This window comes from Cygnus atratus, chromosome 8 (genome assembly GCF_013377495.2).
Source record: "Cygnus atratus isolate AKBS03 ecotype Queensland, Australia chromosome 8, CAtr_DNAZoo_HiC_assembly, whole genome shotgun sequence".
Taxonomy (NCBI): domain Eukaryota; kingdom Metazoa; phylum Chordata; class Aves; order Anseriformes; family Anatidae; genus Cygnus; species Cygnus atratus.
In genome coordinates this window covers 28798334-28823315 of record NC_066369.1, presented here as the reverse complement: position 1 = coordinate 28823315, position 24982 = coordinate 28798334, and the positions used below count along the sequence as shown (strand labels likewise).

The 24982-nt window shown below is 43.5% G+C and overlaps 1 protein-coding gene across 2 annotated transcripts in view; it reads right to left on the bottom strand.

Annotated features, from left to right (window-relative positions):
* FGGY (FGGY carbohydrate kinase domain containing) overlaps window positions 1-24982 on the bottom strand; it is a 308806-nt gene that overhangs the window by 228595 nt on the left and 55229 nt on the right. The gene's annotated exons all lie outside the window — the stretch shown is intronic.

The following is a 24982-nucleotide window of genomic DNA, read 5'->3' as shown; positions in this document are numbered from 1 at the left end:
CTGAGGAGACAGAATAATCATCTTTTGTTGAATACAAAAATAATGAAAAACAAAGTAAACAACACCCTTTTGTTCTGCGTAAGAAAAGCAGGGCTTTAATAGTCTTTAAACGAGATAGAAAATTTCCATCCAAATGGAACCATGGAGTAGGTAGACACATTACAACGTTTTGGAGCTCAGTGATTAAATTTAATACTGTGCCAAACAGTGATTAGCTGATGAAGGGCATTCGTAAATGGGATAGAAACAAGGGAAGTGTTGCTCCAGTACAACATCGGGCCTCCAGTACAGCTTGGTGCTCAGCTTTCTACTTTAATAACAGGGTCAGATGAAAAAAAAAAGTTTAATTTGATTTATTTCCCTAAGGAAACTCAGTGGAATTGTAAACACAGGCTGACTGGTACATATTACTAAAACTTCAGCTTCAGGGTCAGATCCAAGAAAAGGGCTTAGGTACCTACTGAAGCGCAGCAATTTACCCTTTTCTTCAGCATTTTTCCAGCTCGCTAACTCAATCCCCCTGCTCAGAGTACTGGTTCCTATGAATCCCATTACTAGACACTGAACTCTCCCAACACACTGTGCAGGCAAAGTAGCATCCTAATTAAAGCTTCTGAATCCCAGCCTCAGAGCTGGGGGGCTGTGTTCTTTATGGATCTTTCCCTTAGTGCATTACAATCCTCTGCTGAGCCCAATGCGACATATTGTCCTTAACACTGTAGATACATGGCTAATGATCCTGGAGAATAGCAGCATAAATCCTTTTTAACTTAGCTCTGTTCTCTCTTAAGCCTGTCCAACCCAGCAAGCATGCGGTGTGCAGAGAAGTCAGCAGCTATACATGAGCCCCGTGCACACAGAAAGATCAGGTCTGTTTCAGCAAACAGTCTCTGGTTTGGCAGAAGAGGACAAGCAAGATTGTCCCCCAGTTCCATAAAATGAGAAATGGCTCCCTGACGTCTGAGAAGTGACCTGTGAAGGAAATAAAAATTTCACTTCCATTTCTGCTGAATGCACTGCTCCAGCCCACCCCAGTGTCTGAAGTATCGGTACCTGAAGACTCATACACACCAAAAATACAACCAGAATTATTTTGGACCAGATTCTGTTCCTTGCCACATTAGTACAAGTCTGCTGGTTTTTCATGGATTTTCTCCAATGATATTCTGATGTAAGCAAGACCAGAATCTTATTTTGGTGAGAATTCACAGCATTATGCTACTGCTCAGCATCGGTGCGGGCCACAGATTCTGGTGCAATCTCATCTATTTATGTGGAAGAGAATTCAGAGTTAAGAATTACTGTAATAGAAATAGATTGTTAAAAATGATAACTTGTACATAATGTCTCAGGAACCATGCTTCAAATTTTAAACCCATTAATTAATTAGCAATAATTAATCACTATGCATGTTATGTGGGCTAAGTTAGCTGCAGCTATCATTACAAAAGATAAAAAAGTCTAGCAAAAACTCTCGCGGAGTCTCTATTTAGCACTTGAAATGAACGGTTGTGTAAGGCTCCTATCAGTATCCCCCATCACAGGCAACTTCCCTGCCTGCCAGAGAGCCCAGGAGCTTTTCTCGTCAGCGGGAGAAGTGAGTGATTTGCACCTTAGAAAAGCCTTTCAGGCTTATTTTTACGTATGATTTGTGTCCCAGGTGGTGGTACGAGGTAAATCCTAGAGGCTTTCTCCGTAATGATCGAATGCCAAGAAGTGGAGCAGCTTACTGGAACAGCAGCAGCTTCTGATGTCTTTGAAAGGACAGTTTTAACTAGAAAGGCACAATATTTTATTTTACGTGAAGCTAAGCTAGACTGTTTTGGCAAAGAGTCTGTCTGCCTACCAAGGGTGGGGTAGGTATTTACCATCTATCTAATGACTTCCTACTGCAAGTGGGTCAGGTAATCCAAATAACTAGCCAAAACTGCCTTTGGTCGAGTCTGGCAGAAGTCTAGCCTGTAAGTAAATACGTCCCCCTGCTACGGCGTGCACAACCTCCGTCATGTGATGTCTCAGCCGTTTCCTGGTACTGCCCCTCCAACAAACACTTCACTTTATCTCCCTCCGATTGTAACATCGGCAGTTTCACCACTGAGGCTGCTGCTGCTGCTGCACTTTCTAGTGTCAATGGCCCGCTGTGAACTGGAAAAATACCTACTGAAAAAAAACAGTCGAGCTCTTGAGTGACACCAAAGGCTCCTCCTTTCTCTGCTTTATTGTAGCACGCCAGGCAATCATGCGGTTTGTCAGCTCTGCTTGTCCTGCTCCAAACCGAATGCCTCCGAAACCAGCCTGCACAAATCGTCCAGTTTTAAACCAAAACTGCAGCAAAAGATCCGCTTGCTGCATGTGATCGGTGTGCTGCATGGCTTTCCCTCATCCTCAGCCTGGATGCCTGATGTCCAAACACATGGGCTGTGTTTGTTCTGGCGCTTGGAGTGGGGTAAAAGGCAGCGAGTGTGTGTGGTGGGGTGGTAAATCCCAAACTCGGCAAGAGTTCAGAGGGGCTGCCTTGCACAATGGCAAGAAATAATTCATTTCTGGTTGAGATGCTAAAAAAAGTAAGCAACTTGGATGGTAAGAAATGACTACGAGCTCCTACCCAGCTCCCACACTCATGGATGGAGCAGGCAGACCAGTCCAGAGGCAAATCTCACCTCTGCACCAAGCAGAGGCACCAGCCTGCAACAGCCTCGGAGAGAGCTACTGGGAAAGGTTGCATGGTTCTTGAAAAGATCCTACAAGTATTCAGAACACAGCTGTTTGCCAAAAACGGAACAGTAGGTCTTTGTTAACCATAAACACTTTGGGCGATGTTGTTCAAAAATTTTGCCCCAGTTCACTAAATCGTCTAGCTCTGAAAGTGTGTGAAAATTTTGACAAGCCTTGCAGTAACAACTCCTGCTAAGCAAGTCAAAATTATTCCAGCAGACTACAGCTGAACAACAAAAAGAGAGGTCCTGAGGAGCGAGGAGATCCTCCGTATATGAATCAGCATGACCAAGAGATGTCACCATGTTTCAGAACTCAGTCCTTCACTGGAAAGCAAGTCAAAAGAACAAGAAAATGCTCACAGACTCCAGTGGGCTCTGGATTAAACTGATGCCTTCCAGGGAACAGCTTAATAAATCCTGGCAGTTTAGAGCTGCCCCCTTTAAACTAAATTTCTGAAAATGAACAGGTTACTTCATAGATTAACCATGTTAACTTATAAAAGTTTTTGCTGTTCTCCTTGCAAAACAAGCACGCTCCTGTAAAGGATGAGTGAATGCCAATATTATTGCTAAATGTATTTGAAAATTAATACTGCAACTGCGTGTCATTTAAAATACCCTGTTTTGATCTTCACAAGGTTACCCCATTTGCTTTGCCTCATAAAATAAACCACAAACACAATACTGAATGAGTCAGAACACAAAGCTGACTCCAAGGGAAGGGATAAATACCTCCAGAGGCCAGCAGACGGGAGGCACGGAGCAAAGTTAAAGGCGCAGCGGTGCGTGGTAACAGGTGAATGAAGAGGGACTGGGGTGAGCGGAGAACACTTTTCTGTAAAAACTCCTTTTTTCAAGCTCCTGCATCTCCTGACAAGGCAAAGGAGTCTTGCAGGGTCTGGAGCACTTGATGGAGGGACCAGCGGCTGAACTGGAAGCCGTGAGCTACCAGATGCAAACTCAGAGGGGGAAGGTGGCCCACAGGCTCCGACAGCTTTTGGAAAGAGTTTCCAACAGGTTCATACAAGAAGCCCCTTCAAAAATGCTCCATAAAATGCACCTGAAGAAAGACCGTTAGGAGGAGGTTCGGCTTCATTCTGCTCTCTTCTGTTTAGCTCAGGTGTTTTTTCACACACAGAAACACATGCACAGACTTAGCACACCACACAATGCCTCGCTAAAGTCATCAAACAGTGGTTATAACTTCATCCAAGATCAACAAGGTCTTTTTTCCACAAGCAATCCTTTGTGTTTGGGAAGCCTTTGCCCTGAATTTTATTGTCTCCCCATCAAGCAGCAGGTGCTCTGCCCTCAAACTTGAGCTATTTAAGGGCAACCTGCATAACAGCTTCTCAAGCTGGCATGTAATCCTAAATAGTAGTTAGGGACTGGAATGGGTAAGTTTTATCCAGACAAACAGAAACACTCCCAACAGGAAAAGAAAGGAGGAGGGGGAAAGGAAAATGATACCTTTCTTGGTTTCCATTTAGTTTTCCCTATGTTGGCATAATAACTCTCAAAGAAGAGAGTGAGGCTCCCAAAAACAGACACTGTGGTAATCTGACATTATACGGTGGTTGTTCTTAAAACTTTCCAGTTTTGTTTTGGCCAACAACAGTATTTGCTGATTGTATATGTGATATTCTCTCCACTTTCATAGATGGCCATATACTGTTAATACTAAAAGCGTATTATTTAGGGCAATTTGACTTTTACTTTTTTTCCCTGAAGAAAGCACTTTGGGGTAGGAAAATAAAATGAAAAACCTCCCTGTGCTAGATGCCAGATGTGTCATTTTTCACCGTAAAGCCACACCAGAATTTTATAAGCCATGCAACTGCTTATTTGTGTGCCATTCCCGTATCATATTTTTAAAGTCTGTCTCTAGGATCAGTACATCGTATGGCACAAAATGTGGTGTTCCTCAATACAAGAGCATTGTATGTATGCTGTTTTTTGCCCAGATGGGCAGAACCACGCTCCCAGTTTATTTTGTCACCCAGGAAAGGCTTCTGGATTTCTACAAATTCATAAAAAACAGAAGAGACTGCTCCTGTTCTTCACTACTGAAGGTCTTGAAAAAGACTTTAGCCAGACTCATAGGATGTGGGAAAGGTGTCAGTGCCTCAAAGCCCATTTGGATGAGGAAACAGAGAGGAAATGCACTCTGGGAGAACAAAAGGGACACAAACGCTGTCAGAGGGACCTTGTCCCAATTCCCACTGAGGGAAGGGAAAGCACTGACCTCACCTCCCTGATCCTTCTACCTAAAAACCCTTCCAAAACTGGAGAATCTAAGTAACCCTGACTCAGGCATCTACAGCAGAACATCAACCAAAGACAAAAAAATCCCTTGGAGTTTTGTCTATGCCTCCAGTAACAGGCACTAGACTGTAAGGAAGAATGCAGTGCTTTTCCTTGTCTGTGGAAGGGTGAGCAATAGCCTCCCATCGCAGCACCACCACAGCACCTCCACCCACAGAGGCAGAGGTCACAGGGTGGCGTGTAGTACAGAAAGTAAGTCTAGTCCCAAGGGGTTTGTTAGCTTGGGATTGCCTACACAAGTAGCGTTGTTGGAAAGAAGTCTTCTGGTCAAGGTGGAAGCCCTCACGATCTCCTGGATGTATAAAGTCATACTCACTCACTGAGATGCTGTAATGTTACTCAAGGGTGAAATACATCCCTGCATAAGTGCTAAATTTCCAGGCAATGATGGAATTGTATTCTTCAGGAGACTGTGACTTTACTGTAAGCGTCATCGTTTCTGCTACTGCCATGTTTCAGTCAGCATAAGAACAAAACTCTTACCTCTTGTGCACTCTCTTTTCCCCCTGTGCCAATATAGAAGTACTGGCACTGAGTTGCTATTATATTAAATCATAACTATTGATATTTATGGAGTTTGTGAATACATGAGACATGCTCATAGGCACTGCCAGCTGTGAAACAAGAAAGGCTGTGTCATCGGGAGCACGTCAAACCCAGGAGTGGAGAACCACAAAATGGCAGCTAGGCCACGGCATCACGGATCTGCTGGCAGACGGACAGTGTCTTCCCATGTACAACGGGACATTTACAAGACTACACAGATCTCTGCACGTGGACTGTCTCTGAACGCACCAGGAAAGGCATCTCTGGTGCACACGCAGCTGGTGGCAGAGGAGGTGGCAGCTCGTGTCGCTCAGCGCCTGGCCAGGCCTGCCAGACAGGCCAGGGGTCAGCAGGTGCAGAGCCGTGCTCTTTGAAGCCTTCCTCGGTATCAGTTGTGCAACAGGTTATCGGCGTGGGTTGCTTCCGTATACGGTCACGACCCGTAAGAGTGGAAAAACTTGTTTTGTAGTAGTAGAGGGTTTTTCCTGAACTGAATAATATTTAACGAAAGCCTGAAGTTGCTGGAGCTGCTCTGGATTAACATTAGCAGAGGTGAGATCTGTGATCTTCTTTCATCTACCGCAATCCAGAAAATCAGTGCCTGTTCGTTTTTGTATTCACTCTGTGTTTACACCAGAAACTCAGAACTGGTTTTCTGGATCCCTCGATCCTCCAGACAGAGAAATCTGACAATTTCTCAAACCACAGGAAACTTAAAAATAGCACTTGTTCCAGCACAGTTACACACTGTTGTTCTTGAGATCTGGGTTAGAAAATACTTAAGCCTCTAAACGAGACAGGCCTGAAGAGAAGTGTCTCTGTTACTAAATTCTTTATTTAAACAATTAACTCTGTGAGTAGAAGAGCTACAGAAGCCAGATTTGTTATTGATCTTGTTCCTCGAGACTTAATTCCTGCATGGATTCCCCAGTGTCTAAGAAGTGTTTCACGTCTACTGCAATCATCCCCTGTGGAGAGAGGAAGGCACAAGTAGGAGACACAAATTGGGCCACCGCACTGTATTTGACTTCTTATTTTCACACAACACAGAGGACTTTATTTTCAATACCTCTGCCCTTCTAATTTGATTGAAACTGAAGAACAGGTTGGCAAGTTACTGGAAGAGAAGTTCAGATGTTTCTTTAGCAAACCATGCTGCATAATTCTCTCTGCCCCTCATGCTTTATGGTGGGGCTAACAATATTGCTTCCCCAGGAAGAGAGGACTCTGATAGACTACCGTGAAGTCAATTCACAGCTCCAGATTTGGACTCGGATGGATGCTACCACAGAGTGCTCCTCCCTAGTAAATACGCCTGCCAAAGTGTTTTATTAGCCCACACAGCAACTGCAGCTGTCTCTTTTCTCCCTACCTGAGCACACTTGTATTTAAGAATCTTCCTTGCCAGCAAAATTAGAGACATTACATGTTCCAGCAGTGAGGGTTTGGAGCGTCTAATAAAACGAAGAAAGAAAAGCAATAGATGTGTCACCTTAATCCACTGTAGGGACCTATACTTATTTAATATGCATTTGCCCATTTTAAGCAGTCTCCCAGTATTATACACTTCTCTTCTTGTCCCTTTTACACTTCATCAGCAGTATTTCAACAACTAAAGGGGATAATTTTCACTGCAAAGAACAGTATTTTCAATTATAGTTCGATTCTGAAAAAGCCTACAGCATACAAACTGAGTAATTCTTCATAATTCTTTTTAAGTACAGACTATTAAGGAAGGTCTGTAAGTGTCAGGCCACAATCTACAGCAAGTGAAGAGGTAGTGATGTTTCATTTCCACTGTAGGTGGATCAGTACGTGCTTGGGAGTAGATCTGCTATCTTTTGGGAATGTTTCCAGTTAACTCCATTCTAACCACATTTGCTTTGCTTGGTTCTGCTTCAGGAACTGAAACTAGCCTGGCTCCAGCATTAAATAACTGAGCAGGAAACAGCAGAAGGTTTACCATATACAGTCTGGGCAGGGGCGGAGCGATGCACTGAACTAAAAATACAGCGAAGATTGGGTTTGGGAGATTCAGATTGGTTCCATTCTAACTAGGAAACACTCAAGCTCCCAGTACTGGTGATAAAGTTATTTTCATTGAAAACACATTCACGTATTCAAATATCACCATGCTTCAGAAAGGGAAGTATTGAGACATCAAAGCATAATGCCCCCAGATGAGGACCCATGCAAAAGCACATTCTGCACTTTGTCAATTTATCTCCAATCCCTTCTGCAGCTAGGGTGTCTCCCCCTGCCCCATCCCATGCACAAGTAAGGGGGTTAGGTGACATTTTTAGCTGAGCCTCAGAAAATTCAGCAATAATGCTAACCTGATAGGAAGTTTAATCATGGGAAGGGATAGTATTTATTTTGAAATTGGGGAAAGTATAAGAATAGCCTCAAACACTCAGATAGAAAGTCGCAAGCAAAATATAATGCTGCAAATAAAATTAAAAAATTAAAATTTGAAGAGTTTGGCATGGGAGTAGTTGCAAATCAAGTCCCAAGTCATTAGCAGGAGAGAATTAAATACCAAATTATTCTTATAGTCAAGACTTCAAATCCTTCAAACTACTGTCCAATCAATTAACTTGATATAAAGAATGAGCAAAAGATTTTTGTGTGTGTGTGTGCCCATAGCTATGGCCGATATACACTAAAGTAGCATCAGCACAACCAGTGAATCAAGGCAAAGCAAGCAGAAATGAAATCCAGTTCCAGACTTGGGTAGCAAATTTTGGGTCTAGGTTTGACCCTATGTTATTCTTTGAACAATAAATATTTTACTGTCTCCCAGTCACATTCTGGAAGAAGGAATCCTACCCCAGATCTTAACTGGACTGCAAAAATAAAATCTAGACAGCTCATTTATTGATACTGTGCAATATCCAAACAAGTAATTTTATTGCTATTAAGCAAAATATAACAGCTGGAAAAATAAACCTCAAGCTGTCATTGAGAGTTCAGCTGCAGAGAAAGTGAAATGGTTGAAACAAACAGCAAAAACGCTTCACAAGAAACGCCACGAATGGGGTGAGCCCCAGTTGCTCTGATTCCTGGCAGATCGATGTGGCTGTTCGGTTTGGTGGTTGCAGAGATAAGAAGTCGTGTGGGAAAATGCCCCCATGGAAGTAAAGCTGCATGGTATCTAACCCGTTAGGAAAGAAAACTATGGGAAAAAGTATTTTTGGGGAAGAACGAGGCACGCAAGCCTGCTCCACTATGCTTGCTAACTTCAGAGGAAAACAGGAGCAGAGATGTTAATATTAACACAGGGGTCTCCCCAGCCTGGAAAAAAATAAAAATAAAAAGGTACAGAAAAGAGTGCCTGTCCAAGAAAGTTACTCCTATCATTATAAGTCTTTCCAGTTCTATTTAAAGACAGCAAAGGAGCCAACAGGAGAAGCTGTGTTTTGCAGCTCCACATAAACACCCGCAGATAAGGGTGGTACCAGGTGTCAGCTAGCCCTGCAAAGTCACTGAAATGTCAAGGATTGTTTTTCCTCTACTCCCTTTCTCTTTCCTCTGACTGGGAACTGCCAATGTTTATTTAAAAGATATCCCTTGTATTTGGCAAGAATGCCAGCGGGGCAGACGTTAATGGATTATTATTTGGAGCTGGAAGCCTGCCAAGGTGATAAGGATAGCCTGCCTACTCAAAGGCCCAAAGCCGTGCCATTAGCAGTGGGAGTCAGAAATGAAATCGTCCTGCCAGATGCTTTGCTATACCGACTGCGGCAGAGACTTTAAAAATGAGCTGCCTCCAATTTCTATTTGATCTGACCTATAAGAATAATTAAATAAGCAAGGAGACAGACACGGGCTGCAATGGGGGACTAACCCAGCTGTAAGCCCCCAGTCTGATTCTTCTCTTCTGCAGAGGCGTGAAGAATTCGCTCAAACCACCGTGAAGCCACTGCGAATATTTCTGTTCACTTCTCTGCCCTTGAACTACAGCTCAGCCTGGAAGCCTGAACCCAACAGCTAAAATCAGAGCAAGTGAGAGACCTCACTGTACAGCCTCAACAGCAAAATGACAACAAACCTGTGCCTCATCTCCAGCTCTGCCCTGAATAGGAGGAGCGTGTCTCCTTCTAGCTGTTCCCCCAGCAAAATGGTTAATGCCAGCACCCCCCGAGAAGGCAAGCCTGAAGGAATGTGATATTTTGTGTCTGAGATATATTTAGATTAACATTGTTTACTATTAATCTTCTTCTCTTCAAAGCTCTTTCTTTCTCAACAGACGAAAAACCGACCAGTATCGCTCCACCCTTGTTATCATGTTTGGAGGACGACCTTTTCCGTGGCCCATCAGGCAGCCTGCACTGTAATTAAGGTGCTTATAATACAATTTAGTAAAGGCAGGAGCTGGGGCACAGTAGCATTTACTGCTGTGATTGAAAGCCTTAAAGGTTATGTGGAATTTACCAAGTAGTAATTTTATCTGTTTGGAGCTGGCAAAAAAAAGAAACTTTGTGCTCATTTGAGAAGCTGGTCTGCCACTAATGAAGTCGAAGTAAATAGGGCAGCTTTCCTGCTTCTCATGAATGCCTGCAATGAAGTGTTACCCCAGACAGGTGTTTGCTCCTAAAAGAAAACACACATAAAGATCTACTTACTTTTTTTTTCCCTCTGGGGTTCTTTTTTCTCACCTTAAATATGCCTAAACCAGCCCCACAGGTTCACACACGGCTGCCCCAGGGAGGGCACACAGCCCACCTTTGCTGGTGACCTCTCCTGGCTCTGATGTGGACCCCAGGAAAGCAAGGTTCAGACCGTGGCAGCACCCCATGCAGACCAGTCAGTCACATTCTTACCGGGGGTGATGGCAAAGGAAATTGAGCACCAAAATAAAAATAAATTTCTGTACTCTCTTCTGACATCTCACTGTGTCTCTGTGCAACTGCTCATGAGGTTTTTAAGCAGGTTTGTTCTTGGAAACAGGATTCCACGAGCAGCACAAAATTCAGACATCTGGAGTTGTAGAGCCATCCTCAGTACCAGGGCAGTCATAAGGAAAGTGTCAAGTATACAAGTCAAGAGAGAATTAATCTAACAGCAAACCTGGGGTCTGGAAGTTGGTCTGATTTTTCTGTCTGTTTTTCATAATGTGCTAGTTTTGCAGACATTTGAGACTTGCTCTGTAACTAAGGCAGCACAGCACAGCTGATTCTGAACAACTTTGCCCTCTCCCTATGAACTATCTGAAAGAAAAATAAAAAAGGGAAAAAAAAAACAACAACACTTTTTTTCATCTGATATTCCTGTGCAGTTTCTACATGGGAAGATATACTTCCACATGTGGTTGCACAGACTAGTCTTTCTGATGGATGTATCAAGAATTAAACAAGACTGAAGTTAATCTACCTTCTGAAAGTTATTTACATTTTAAGATCAATGCCTGATCTGTAATACATAATTTAACAAGCTCTGGATTTATTTTACTCCATAGTCCTCGAGGAGCATCTTCGCAACAGGAAGCTGATAATTGCTGAAACTCTACCAGATTGTCAAGGGTGAAAGTTATTAAATTCTTGGACATAACTCTATATTAGCATCAACTCTTGTGGTTATTATTTAATATGGAGGATGTTTGGTGTCTGAGTCTCTTAAGAAGGGTAAGTCAGCCATGCATGCAGCACATGGGGTCTCCAGTCTGTGATGGCACAGCCAAAACAGTCTGCAGAGGAACAAAGCGCTGCTACAAAGAAGGATAAACTCAGTCCTGCAAGCCCCATGCATTATTGTTTCTTTACCATTCACTAGGAAACAAAGATTGTGTTTCTCAGCAGCAGTTTTGCCATTACAAACAGCAATCTGATTCCATGGTATCGCAGCTTATTCCTAGCACTAGGAGTGGGTGCACCAAGGAAGGACAGATGGAGGCTGTGCCACAATCAACATTCACTAGGGTGTCTGTCCTCACCCACTCATCTGCCTTCTCATTCCTCTCTGGCTGCGCTGGGACTGCTCCGACCCCACCCCTTAAGCTGTTTCTTCCATGCTGTCTCCTCAGTTGTTTTTCAAGAGCTTTCTTGCTGCCCACATGTGTCTCCTCCTCCTCTTGGATGCTGTGTTTTCTACAGAAGCAACAGATTGCTGTGATGTTGTCCTTTTGATCTAATGAGAAACACTCCTACAACAATGATGTGCATGTGTTTCTTCCCATATTATTTAGCAGCAGGGCTTGAAGGCACATCTCTCCCAGGGTCCTACTTTTTCTGTAGGACCTATCCTTATTGCCACTGGTCTCTCGGCTTACTAAGCTTTCTGCCCCCCAGCCCCAAAGCTGCATCCTTTCCTTTTGCTCTCACCGCGCATCCATCAGGGCCCACGCTTTACCTGCCCTCCTGCTGCTATTCTTCCCTGAGGTAAAACCTTTTACACACAGCAAGTGTCAAAACGACCTCCATCTCTCTACATCAGATCTCGTGTGCAGTGCTCACTGAGTTCCTGTTCATTGTGTATTTGTCCACAGCTTGAGCGTACATGGGGCTTTCTGAAGTCAGCCACAAAAGGCTAGGTGACTTCACGAGGGGCAGAATGGGCTCCAGGGTCACTGCCACAACGTCGTGCAACACTTGTCCCTTTTCCCTGCTATCCCACCTCCCATAATAGCTCATCAACAGGATAAGCAGCCTGGCATGGATATTCGTTTTCTCACAATCTTCTTATACCTGAAGCATAGACTCAAGGATGGATTTAAAACTGCCAATGGTCATTCCTTGTACTGATACAGCCAATTCCAGGATCTCAAAAACCTGTATTCTTACTCAAATAAACTTACCCTTTCAAATCATCCAGGGGAAATGAGAAATGATTGTACTTATCCTACTACAGACAGCGAGGTAGTTACACATCTGCCAAAAAAACAAACCTTGGCATTGGTGGTAAGAGAACCTAGCTCCCAAAATTATTTTCTAAATCACTCAAAGCATCAGCTAACAAATGATCTGACTCTTTGTGCCGTGGTTACTCTCAGGGCAGAAAGCAGCACTGCTTAGCACAAAAGCTAACTCTCACCGATCAGAGGAGGTACCAAAGTGCATTTTCTTAGCAATCAAGGTTGCTTCTATCAAAGGGAATTTATCACAATGGACAATATCAATTCTTTGCCTCTCACTCCCTCCAACAATGTAAGATACCTTGGGATCATCAATTTCTTTTTAGAAAACACTCCTTTAAACGTCTCACCTTCTTTGTCAGCACTTTACTGGACCGCATATTTCTCTATAAATTCTTGCCTTTCCAAGTCTCCTGGCGCCCCCACGACAGCACTGGTGGGCCTTTTCTACCTCTGGCAGCGGCACTCTGGGACCACGCACAACTCACTACAATTCCCAGGATCGCAGTTTGAGCCCCATAAAACAGCTCCTTCACTTCTGGAGGCTTGAAAGACGGCATGCCAAGTGCTGGCTCAGCTCCCCCATGCAGACACCTGACGAGGGCCTGACACAAACTAGTAAGGGACCTGTCAGCAAGGTGCTGAGCTCCCTGGAAGGAGAAGCAGGTCCGGTCCCGTGTAGGAGATGCTTCACTCACAAAGGCTGGCTGCTCGTGCTCCTCTCCCCCACAGCTCCACTACCGAGACCCCAGTGTCAACGTACGTTGCATGTTGTGTGTATGGGGGAGCCCCATGGAAGTTGGGGCCTCCTGGTGCTACTGCGGCCTTCCACCACCGCAAAGCAGGCCGAACCTGGCTGAGAGGATACTGACACACTACACAAGAGAAGTCTCACACGTGTCCATCTGTACTCTTTTCAACAATCAGTTTCTGTGTTTTTTCTGACGTTTGACAGGTATTTTTTGGTCATGGCAAGGTAGAAGTGTGAACATCAATTCTGAACGTGCTCCCTGAGAGCGCAGCCGTGTACTCAAACTGCTCCCATGCGCTTCATTAAATTGGAAAGAACAAAGAGCAATGCTCCTGGAGCTCAGTTAGATCAAATACGGGGTTTCAATTTCCCGTTTGCCTCAATTTGCCGTCATCCTGAAGGCAAAAATAGGGGTTGGGAAGGCACCAGGAGAGAAAAGCTTCATAAATCATTCACCGTATTAGCAGGAGGCTGGATCGGCAAGCCTTGCTCATTTAGCTACCTTAAACTTCATCCAACCTGCTTATCCCCCAGCTGCAGGAATAACAGACCACTTGAAAGGTAATATTTTTGCTATTAGTGAAGAAAGGAAAAAATGTGATCTTTGCTGTAGCTTGGGAATAATTTTTCCAGAGCTACATAGAATGAGCCTGAGTGAATACTGCTATTTTTGGCAATAGCTCTCCTGCTTAGCTCACATCAATAATTTTAATGCTTTATTTGTGGTTTGGGTTGTAAGCAATGGTGAAAGCTTGTGGAGAAAAAAAACGTGACAAAATTTGCTAAATAATTTTGAGTTCATGACATTCATAAAAATACACGAAAGTTTTCAGAATTCTCAGAGTCCATACACGCTCATAAAGCTGAGCCATGAAGCATTTTATTTTACATATGCAAACATCACTGAATTACTCTTTATGAGGTTTGAATTGGACCTGTAAGGTTTCAGTGGTTACAATGACAGATTGTCAAACATGTTCTTAGACTCCTGCATCTTGCAATGTCATTAATACATAGAATCTCATGTTTTGTCCCAGCAGCTTCTTTTTTTTCTCAGTATTTTACACTTTTTATATCACAGCAGCACATAGAAGTCCCACTCAGAGATCAGGGCTCTGCCGTTTCAGATGCTGCATAAATAAAGAACTGCAACAGACTTTCAAGGTCTGAAAGCACTTATATTTTATGAGGAGATATTTCACTACCATAATTATAGCTAATGTTATATCTTCTTGCTTGCACTCCTACAGTGGTTTTGACCCCTGTGTAGGTGGCCAGCCTCTCAGATCTGCCGTGCTCCCTTGGAACATCATTTCTCCTCCTACATTCCACTGCTTACTTTCTCTTTTCCCACATCTCTGATTTGGGAAAAGAAAAAAAAAAAAGAAAAAAAAAGCAGTACCACTGAACTATATTTGGAATAAGATGCACGATAGGGATGACTTGTCCCACCAAAAAATCACATTAAAGCACGAACCACCTCAAAACAGTCCCAACACACCCAAATATTCAGAATCTTTTAACTCTAAGTACAGGAAGAATCATACCACAGTTGGTGATACCACTCAAGTTCCTATAGTTAGGCATGTACTTACTGATCAGCTGGATCAGACCAGGAAAATATTAGCTGGGACAAATTCTGTCTTCAACAAAACCAAACAACGAAGATCCTACTAGCATCCTTGAAAGAATAAAGATATTTGCATGTCCTTTAACAGGGAAGCAACGAGACAGAAGCATCAGTTCAGGCCCAGCAGATAGTTTAGGACTGTTGCTAAGTGAGTAACTTAGGTAAGAGAAGGAATAATCATTTTTACTACTCCATAGCAACTCTGTTTTTTCCTTAAAATTACATGTTTAAGTTCTGTGAATTCTGTAGCCAACATCAAATTCCAAATGAACACATTAACAGAGGGAAGAGTAAAAGTGCAAAAGGGGAAATTCTAGCGCCTTCCTCCCGCCAACAAATACACACTAATGATGTCAGGCTGAGACTTACACACACAGGGTTAAGTGACCAACGAATTTTTTGTTGTTGTTTTTTTTTGAATTGGAAGTTAGCAGGGTAGCAAGGCCATCTGCATCATGTTTATAACACCATGTACTGCTTGCAATTAGAAGTTGTGGATTTCATCATTACTTCATTGGTTTAAACACAAATGCATTGGCTGAAATACAGTCATGCTGGGTTTAATAACAGCAATTGTAGAGTGCATTATTTTCGTTCATGTTAGTACTATGAAAACTTGGGGGAAAACTGCTTGGCAGACAAATCCATCCTTTAAAGTCAGTGGAGCAAACAACTGACACGTTGGCTCCTTGCCCCTGAATCAAAATATACCCAGAAAGTACATCTGGACCAGTTTCCCAACCGGGCAGTACACAATATTCTGGGCTAGAGCCCCAATAAACCCTTTCTGGTTGTAGGTCCCCTCCCTTGTTTGAAGAACCTCAACAAGCATCAAGCTAGCCAGCGAGAATGACTTATAAATCAGCGGCCCTGTGGACTTGACACACACCTCGAGGGCAAGAGACCAGTTCCAGTGAGTGATCCAGAAAACATAATGTTCTCTCTTCAAAATGAAAACCTGATCCTAAAATGTAGTGATTAAGACCATTCCTGGAAGCTGGAGATAGGGGGGGTTCAACTACCTCTGAAGAAAAGGGACTAGAACTCCACTTTCCTACAGCCTGGGTAAGTACTCTCATTATCAGATTTGCTGGTTTTTAATACTATAAATCCATTATTTTATTAGTGTTTGATAAAAACGGCGGTGCATTCAGAACAGAGAAACTATTATCAATTATCAGACAAATTAAAGCTGAAACTAATAGGGAGAAATAACAACTGCATTTTCTAGCAAAATTACAGCTCTGAAAGATAAGCTATAACTGTAAAGTATAAATGCACAGACATCTTCATCAATTGAGCGAGCCTCCTCTAACATTCACAACCAGTAACTTTGCAATTGCAGCAGGATCTTCGCTTAGAAGACGTGAGCTTTCACAATGTCTCTCAAAGACGACGGGTTATCCTTCACCATACTGCAAAGCATTCAAAACACATAGACTATTTCCAGCACAAGAACCCCTCCCTTCTCATGCATCTCTTTAAAACCAGAATTGATATTTTAAAGTAACGTAGCTTTGCTGCGTAACCTTCTAGTTCAGGCCAGCGCCTGGGGCGCAGTTACTGTGAATCATTCTGTAGAAAAATATAAGCTTGAGCCAGCAAAAGTACATTAGGAAGACTATTGGTATCTCTGTACCTAGAGCCTGACACACCACAGAGTCAATCCAGTATAACTTGATGAGAACAAGCAAATTTACAATAGCATAAAGCTGGAATAATAGTGGTTGAAAGGAACTAAATAGGAATCAGCCTCTAACTGATTAGGGACCATAAAGGCACATGTGGCCTCAATCACGACAACGCTGGGTTTTGAGAACAAAAGCTACTTCTCCCTTTCATAGGGACACTTCTTGAATTACATACTCCTACGAGACAGGAGACATGCTAGGCCATGATACGCAGATAACCACTAGCCTAGGCAAAAGACTTCCTTCTGCTCTACACTACTTTAATTATCTTAAGCAGGATTTTACAAATAAAAAGCACTACCTCCTAGCCTCTCATTTAAGTATATTCCACCCGTCACGATATGTTCCAGGGACCACAAACCACATGCCGAATATGCCCTCTGACTTCAGTTCAAATAGCATATGGCTTAAGGGTTTCTGAGTTATTATTTGATAATGCTGAAAGGTATTATAGTGTGTGGTCCATCAAAGGCATCCCAACAGTTCATTCACCCTACAGCGAATGAAGGTTCCCCATGCTGGTATACTTTTGCCTGCTTGTAATTTGAAAAGGGTGATTTTTAGAGCTGGTTACAATTTAAATCTTCCAACTTTGAGCAGTTTCTGGACAAATAATGTCAACGTTCATTAGGGTGGGGAATACGAGGAAAAAATCCATTTGAATTTAGAAAGTTTTAGACAATTGCATTTGTTTTACTGCACATTTGGAGGGCTTCAGCATCCTCATACGAGTGGTATTGCACAGAGTAAATGCAGCATAGTGAACGAGTTCATAAGAAAAGCACAATTTTATACAGAACCAAATTCATCGCGATGTCTCCTCACACATCAGAAACTTACATTTTAGCCTAATGTGCAAAAGCATTATGTAAATGTGTACATTTCCCCACCCATCCTTAATAACTTTTGAACCAACTAGCAGATTTCAAAGATATTTAACAAAGCAGAAGAGATTTCTAAGATATTAAATGTCTATCAACTGTGTGAAAATAGGTAGGTGGGTAGATGAGAAAAGCATGATTACTGCTTCCAGCAAGGGAAAGGTTGCAAAATGGGCTTGCACTTAATGAGACATCGCCGACTTTTTTCCACACTGGAAATGAGAAGTATGATGCTTTTCCCAGTGGTGAGATATTTAATTACAGTTTTGACCTTATATTCGCTAAAAAATCCAACACAGAAAACCAGAGTCTATGTATTTTATTACTTCTTGTTTGGACAAAACTCGGTGTTTAGATAACAAGGTAACAAGGCAACTTTCTGGTGGTTAAATTGTTAAAATGTGATGGTTGACCTGCAGGTGAAAGCAAGTATGCAGACAAAGAGAAGACAACAGCACCATTTTAATTAAAAAAAAAAAAAAGGAGCACCTGCTAAATTTGATCAGATTTCCTCCCCTCATCCCAAACTGCAAATATAAACAGATGGGGTGCCTCAGGTAAAAGATATCTGGCAGCATGGAAAGATTTCTTCCCACTGCTAATGAATAGATGGATCATATTATCTTAGTAAAGTAAATATGATTTTTGGCCAAAATTTCAGTTGTATTTCATCCTTTTTTTTTCTTCCATCTCTGAATGGATCACGCTGGGTTCAAGGTGAAATCATTCGGCATGTTTGCTAGGGTAGATCTGTAGAAAATGATGGATTAAGGGGGAGAAAAAAGAACCCAAACCAACAGCAAACGACCAAATGCCACCGCTGTCACACATTTCATTTGGGTTATTCCTGGAGCCTCACACTTATCATTTGTACCGGGCAAAGACCTCCCGATGAAATTAATTCCTTTTAAAGAATTGCAATGACAAGTAATGCTCGTGAAGTTGAGCGCAGAGTTTCACCTTGTGGCCCGTGCGGGAGTCCAGGAAGGCTGCACAAAGCTTTCATTCAGAGAACAGGAGGGCTCACATTGACAGAAACACTTTCCAAAACATTCTTAACTGGAATTTTGGTGGAAGGTGTTACACAGCTCCAAATATTTGTTTCTTTGTTTCCATGGGAACAACAACCCAGTGGTTTAATAATAAAACAACATCGATCCTCGGAGCTTGAGAGAGTCCCTTGATTTTCATTCTGAGTTGAAGACTTATTTTTCCATGGGTTTCCCTTCTCCCCCTCTCCCCAAAACCAGCCGGTTGCAGCGTTTAATGCCCTTTCGGTACCTGGGAGTGGATCCAAATGATTAAAGACAAGTCTTGCAAAACTTGTATTATCCTGCTACATACTATAAAGCCAAGTGCTGTACCAAACACACTCTAAGGAGTCTGTATTGTAGACTTACTCCATATCAGACCCTACAAATGCAATTGTTCAATCACCCTCTCTCTGCATTATGGAGACTTGACACAATGTCACTGGACGGTAACGGAGTCTACAAATTGGGGTGCAAAATGTCAGCACTTGAACTTTTTATCCTAATTGCAAAAAAGAAAGGAGGAAGTAAAAAGGGGATTATTCACAAGGCTTTACTTTAAAACTTTATTCTACCTAATTCAGACCTCCTCTCTGGTCCATAGGAAGAGGAAAACTTCCAGAGACTGATTCAAAATAGAAGTTTACTTGAAAAATTTCTGCAAAAGGCAGCTCAGAGTCATCTCTTCATTTACTACACAGGGAACCCAGAGACAGTGCCCTCTTTTGTTAGGCACCTAAATTAAGGTTTAAAGTAGGGTTGCATTTACAGTCCCCAGCAACTGTGTGTAATTTTGCTCAAGGTCCTGTATCTGAAAGTGAGAGGTTTATTGTGTAAAAAAAGGGAATTATGACACTCAAATCATCAGTGGTTTTGAGACTGAAGGATTTATTCCTAATGTGACAACAAGGTATACTCGCGCCTTTATTTCCAAACCTGATGCATGTATCTGACTACGTACAATTCTTATTAGAGTATCTGAGGCTCTAGGGTCATCAGCTGGAAGTGGAAATTCTCAAAACATGGGAAAGATGTTCCCCTTGCTTCTCAAAGGGTTTTGGATATTTAGGTATGTTACACGCCTTTGCTTCCTCTAAGGATTAGTATCACTAATACTATAAAAAAGCGTGGAAATTGTGGCCCAGGTAGCCACTCTGCTAGAAGCAAACCGTGTGTGACAGGGTACGGACAAGTATATGGAGAATCTCAGCCCTAGTAAATACTAACCATGCCACTGGAAAATAAATAGAGACTGACAAATTATTGCTGACGTAATCCCTGTGAGAGTGTCTAGACTAAGGGAGTCAAACCTACTGTCCGTAGGCTGAAGCTGGCTCCCTGGAGTCTTTCCACCAGCCTACAGTTCTTGTGCAATCCTCTCTGCAATTCAACCGACAGGCACCTGCTTGCTCGTCGTCCGAGAAGGCCAGAGAGTGCAGACAGCGAGGCTGGGAATGAATTCTGCTCCCCAACAGCTGTCTTGTCTTTCACTTCTCTTTCTCTAGCCCAGGAGCAATGCAGGAGTCCCCAAAACATCTACTATCTCTCCATCTCTACACCGGCATCTCCAGATCTAGAGTGCATTTGATTCTCTCAGCCTCCCTCTGCGTTCACAGGTTTAAAAGTGGTTACTTTTCCACAAGCAGTGTCTACCTTTCGTCTCCTGCCAAGGGAGAAGAGAGAGTGAAGATGCAAAGGAAAGACTTTTTTTTTTTAAGTGGAGATGAAGAGAAGGGTACTGGGAGAAACCCAGCCAGAGCCAGAAATGACTAACGTGGAGACAAAGGCCCAGAACAATCGAAGTTGGAGAAAGAGCTGGAACTGAGATTCCTTCAAGAAGCAATTCCTGAGGAACGAGAAGTAAAGCAAGAGACAAAGAAATGTTTCATCAAGGCATTTTCTTCTTTAGGCAATGAATTCTCTTTTTTTTTTTTTTAACTTCAAATGAAATCTGTAACATTCAAAAATAAATAAATCTCTCAGCAGTGTGACAGGAGTGCAAAATGTGTCTCTTCACTCATCACCCACAGACTTGAACTGAAATAGTAATTTGGCCCTTGCCAAGGTGTACAACCACTTAAATAGAAGTGCTGTAAATCAAAAGGTCCCCACAGTCTCTACACAATCAAGAGTTTGAAGGTCACTAAGAATGATGCAACAGTCAGGCATGAAATATATCCGATTAGACCCGGTACTTGTACCTTACTGTCAATGGCGGGGGGGGGATCCTATTATCCATCTGTGTTCCTTCACATCTGTCCAGATGGGGCCAGATGAGGCAAGCAGAAGCTTAGAAATGGCTTCAGTGCCCAGTCAGATAGACAACATAGTGTAGTAGCTGAAACACAAAAGGAGCTCCCCCAATCAGGGTGGAAAAGATAACTTCCCCGAGATTTGGCAGACCAAATAGCTGTGGGCAGTTTTGCCATTTCCCTAACATTTAAATCTCTCATCAGGCAGGTGACTTCATTCTTTACGCCAAATAAACAATGCAGTGCTCATGCACGGGAGGGAGGCTCTCAAAGTCATCTCTGTGCCACCACATGAGGAGTACCAAAAAGTAAGGATCCTTCCTTCCCTGCAATGGAAAGCGCCCACTGCCTGTGGGAATCCAAGGCCTGATCCACCTCCCACTAGAGGAATGGCTTCATACGGGGTCAAGGCTCTAAGATCCAGCAAAATTTGATGATTCAGAGCACCCAGAGCAGCATGTGCAGTGCTGGCAGGGACGGCCGCCAGAGCTGAGCCACAAGGCAAACAGCCTCGGAGTATCCAAATGGGAGAAAGCCTTTTAGGAATAAAAAACAATTTGTTCTCAGAGTCGGCCAGACAGGCCATGAGGAGTAGTTTATTGAGAGGGTCCAGGTGGATTGGGAAGGCTAAATGGACACAAGAGATGTAAAATTTGTTGTAATGACAAATATAAACAGCATCAATTACTCAGAGCAGCTTTTGGCACTTCGAGCTACGAGTGCCTGCAAGTGAAACAAGTAACGTTGACCAGTGGCAGGAGGACATGTGCATGCCTGGCCAGGTTGCCAGGTGGTGGATCATATCTTGTTCTTGTATCAACTCAAAAATAATGAAATAATGGCATGTCCCTGCTTATTAACAGGCTGCAGGTTATTTTCCATGGGCTCTGAGCGCTGTGGCTATCAGCCTGTGCCCCCAGTTTTTGTGAGAGATGGCACAAAATGAAAATCCACGGACATGTGACATGCTGGGGACAGTAATGGCAGTAATTCCCCGCAGAGCCCGCTCTGCTCTCACAACTGCTCGGGGCCAGGAGGGCCAGCTGCGTGCACCACTGCTGCGGGACAAATGGGCTTGCTGTTTTCCAGGCAAGCGACTAGTGCTGCCAGTTTGATTAAATTACTGTTGCTTCGAGAGACTTAAGCAAATTATCAAAATGAGCAGAGCAATCAAAACTATTAAACACAAGGAATCATTAACGCTCCTTCAACTCAGGAGGGAAGAGGCTCTGCTGCTACTCCGAGTCCTGGGAGAAAAGCTCTCGACTGCTCAGAGGAAATCCAAATAAATCCAGTTTCCTTGGGGAACTCCTGTCTCATTCTCAGCCCGTCTTTTAGATCAGTCTCTATTAGCGCTCCCTCACTGGACTCGCAGCCTTTGGCTGAATCCCACCACCTATGTGTTGTTTTCCCAACAGAGGAAAAGCAGCTGCTTTCCCAAGGCCTTAGAAGACCCGCCTGATACATCGCGCTGCAGTGCTCAGGGCAGAGCAGGGAACACTCCTCACTTCTGGTGACATTACAATAAATCTACACAAACAGAACCAATCTTTGGCTTTTCTTCCAGCCCAACAATGCCTTTTTTTCTTTTTTTTTTTAAAGTTTCTTTCACCATCTCTGACCTACCAATGACTAGGAAAAAAAAAGAGAAAAATAAAGTACAGAGAAGGAGAAGAGAAAAACAAACAAACAAAAAACTTCTGTCAAAAAGCATTCCTTTTGCCAGAAAGTGTTAGTTAAAAATCTGATTACTGGAAGCCAGTTTAAAGCCTTAACTAGAAAATGAAACTAACAAAGTATGAATTAGCTTCTTCCCAACCTGCAACTTTCTGCTGGGTGAACTGTCCTCCCCGCTAGTGCATCCCTGCTGCACACACCGCCTGCATCTCCCCTGGCCCCACGAAGGATTCACTGTGCTGCTGAGGTAAAACTGCCTTTTCTTTTTTTAAATAGATGCCACTCAGCAAGGAAATGCAGACTTTCCCAGCCATTCTGAGCTTTTTGCCTCCTGTTCGCTTACACATCAAACATCAAAAATGTCTCATATTCTCCCAACTTCAGGCAGACACCGTGAGGCTCCAACTTTCTGCCTTGAGACCTCCAGATGAAAGGCAATATTCAAGTGCCAAATACCACAGATTACCAGAGGTCTCCAATATCCTGAAAATATGTTATTTTTAGTATGTGGTTGGCAGAGAAAGGAAGTGTTAAATCTTGGACCAATATCAAATCTGACTGAAAATTAGCAGCCAGAAACATCCTCTTTGATTATTTATTCCACTTCCCCATATCCGAATAGCCCCAGAGGAATAGTAACGATGACAATCACTGGGAAAACACCTGATGGTAGCAGGTTAGTACGCAGCGTTTGCCCAGCTCTCCACGTGAAAACATCCTCGAGTTTGTTTCCTGGCTTTTGACGAGCAGGTTTCTGGCACGAGTGGCTCGGTCTGTCAGAAACCGTCCCCTCGCACTTCACCGCAGCTCCTCCACTGAGGCACTCGTAGAAGAGCTGAAGGAGACCAGAAGAAAACCCCAGACGAGCCACCTGCAGGTGCCTTCGTTGTTTTCTCGGAGGTCCTTAGGGTGAGAGAGCAGCAAATTGGGTTGCTTGTATTTACTAACAAAGCACACCGAGTTTATCACGATTTGTCAGCGCTCCGACAGGCTTCAAGGTTTTTCCTCTCAATACCTGCTAGATTCTTTCTAAATTAAGAAGTGTGATCTGCTGCAGTTTTAACAACATTTTGATCTCAATGACATTGGCATGGTGCTCCACATAAATCACTGGGGTGTCAATGGGCATACAATCAGAAGTCACTCCCCTGGCCTGCAGGGTGGACAGCCAGAGAGAGGGCCGGTCTAGCAGGACACAGCTCCAGCATCATATTTCTCATTTATTTAATACTAAATCAAAATTCAGTTGTCAACACCACTCTTGCAGCTCTCTGGGCTTGGCCAAGCTGTCAGATGGTAGCCATGCCAATGCCTGCCTCAGCTGCGAGCCCTTCAGCACCGTCCTCAACGACAATCCCGTCGTGTGCACTGCGGGGCAGTCTAACTCGTCTGATTCCTGCCCGTGGTGTCCGAACCTCACAGGGTGTCCCTCTGCCACCCTAAAGGTAGCAGGGCAGCTTGTCTGTGAGACATCAGCCAGCTGCATCTCCACAGGGGTGTGCAGAGCAGGAGGGGATCCCTGGAGCCTCGCCACAGCTAGTGTAGGCATTTGTTCCTGATGTGCAGGATGTACGATGGCACCCTTTAAAAAAGCTGTTTCCTAAAGGCAGATAGTGCAAAGCTACTGGAGAACTTCTCCCGTGGAAAGCAATAAGGCTCGGCCACCATCTCCTCCTACCTACTGAACCAGCCAGGCTTATGGTCACCATCAGCCTGCTCCTAGCAGCAGAGGTCTGGGATTTGATTCCCATTTTGGCTTCCTTGCGGTGGCAGGGATGAAGACTTAGCTCCAAGGACCTGCCAGCAGCCTCTGCTGAACTACAAAGCAGCATTCAAACGCTGCTCCTCATTCCCCCAGCTCCTGGCCTGACCCCAGGCCCACTGTGAGGTCCCCAAAGGGCAGATATGACAGGACAGGGCACTTCCTCCAGCCAAGGACAACACAGAAAACTGTCACCCATGCCCTGCTCCGGAAGCAGAGCGTGAATAGCACGGCGCCGAGGGAAGCCTGCAGTGTCGCTAACTCGTAAGGTCGGTGCAAACTACATCGGCTCCCGCGGGTCAGAACGGATGGCAACGGGAACGTGCCACAGGCGGCTGCACGGAGAATTCACAGATGGACAGGCAATCTCAATTAAACTGTCCTCCCCTCCCATTCTCCTCTGAATTACTGCTCTAAACCCCCTTAATTATCTAAACTCAATTAGAGTTAGAATATTTGAAGCTTCCTGTTCAGACTAATTTCTCTCTCTTTCCTCGTTCAGAGTGTTTGACTTGCATTAGGGAACACTTAGTGCCTGTGGTAAGGAGAACTTCACAAAGGCAGGTCAGGACTTCGGGGTATTCACAGTCTCTCCTCCATCCTTCCAGCGTCTGAGATCATGCACTCAGTCTATGCTTATATCTATCCAGATGAAATTTCAGTATCTGACTTTTTTTTAATATCTTAAGCCAAACATTTTTGTTACTAGTACCTACTATCATCCACTGCAGCTATTTTCACTCCTAAAGATTTCCATATGCACTTTCCAAAATGATTTGCAAAGCAGTAATTTTCTATTATCGCTATTATTATTCCCGGGAACAAAACCCACGGTGTTCGTTCCGACAAAAAAAGAACATCGGTGGCAA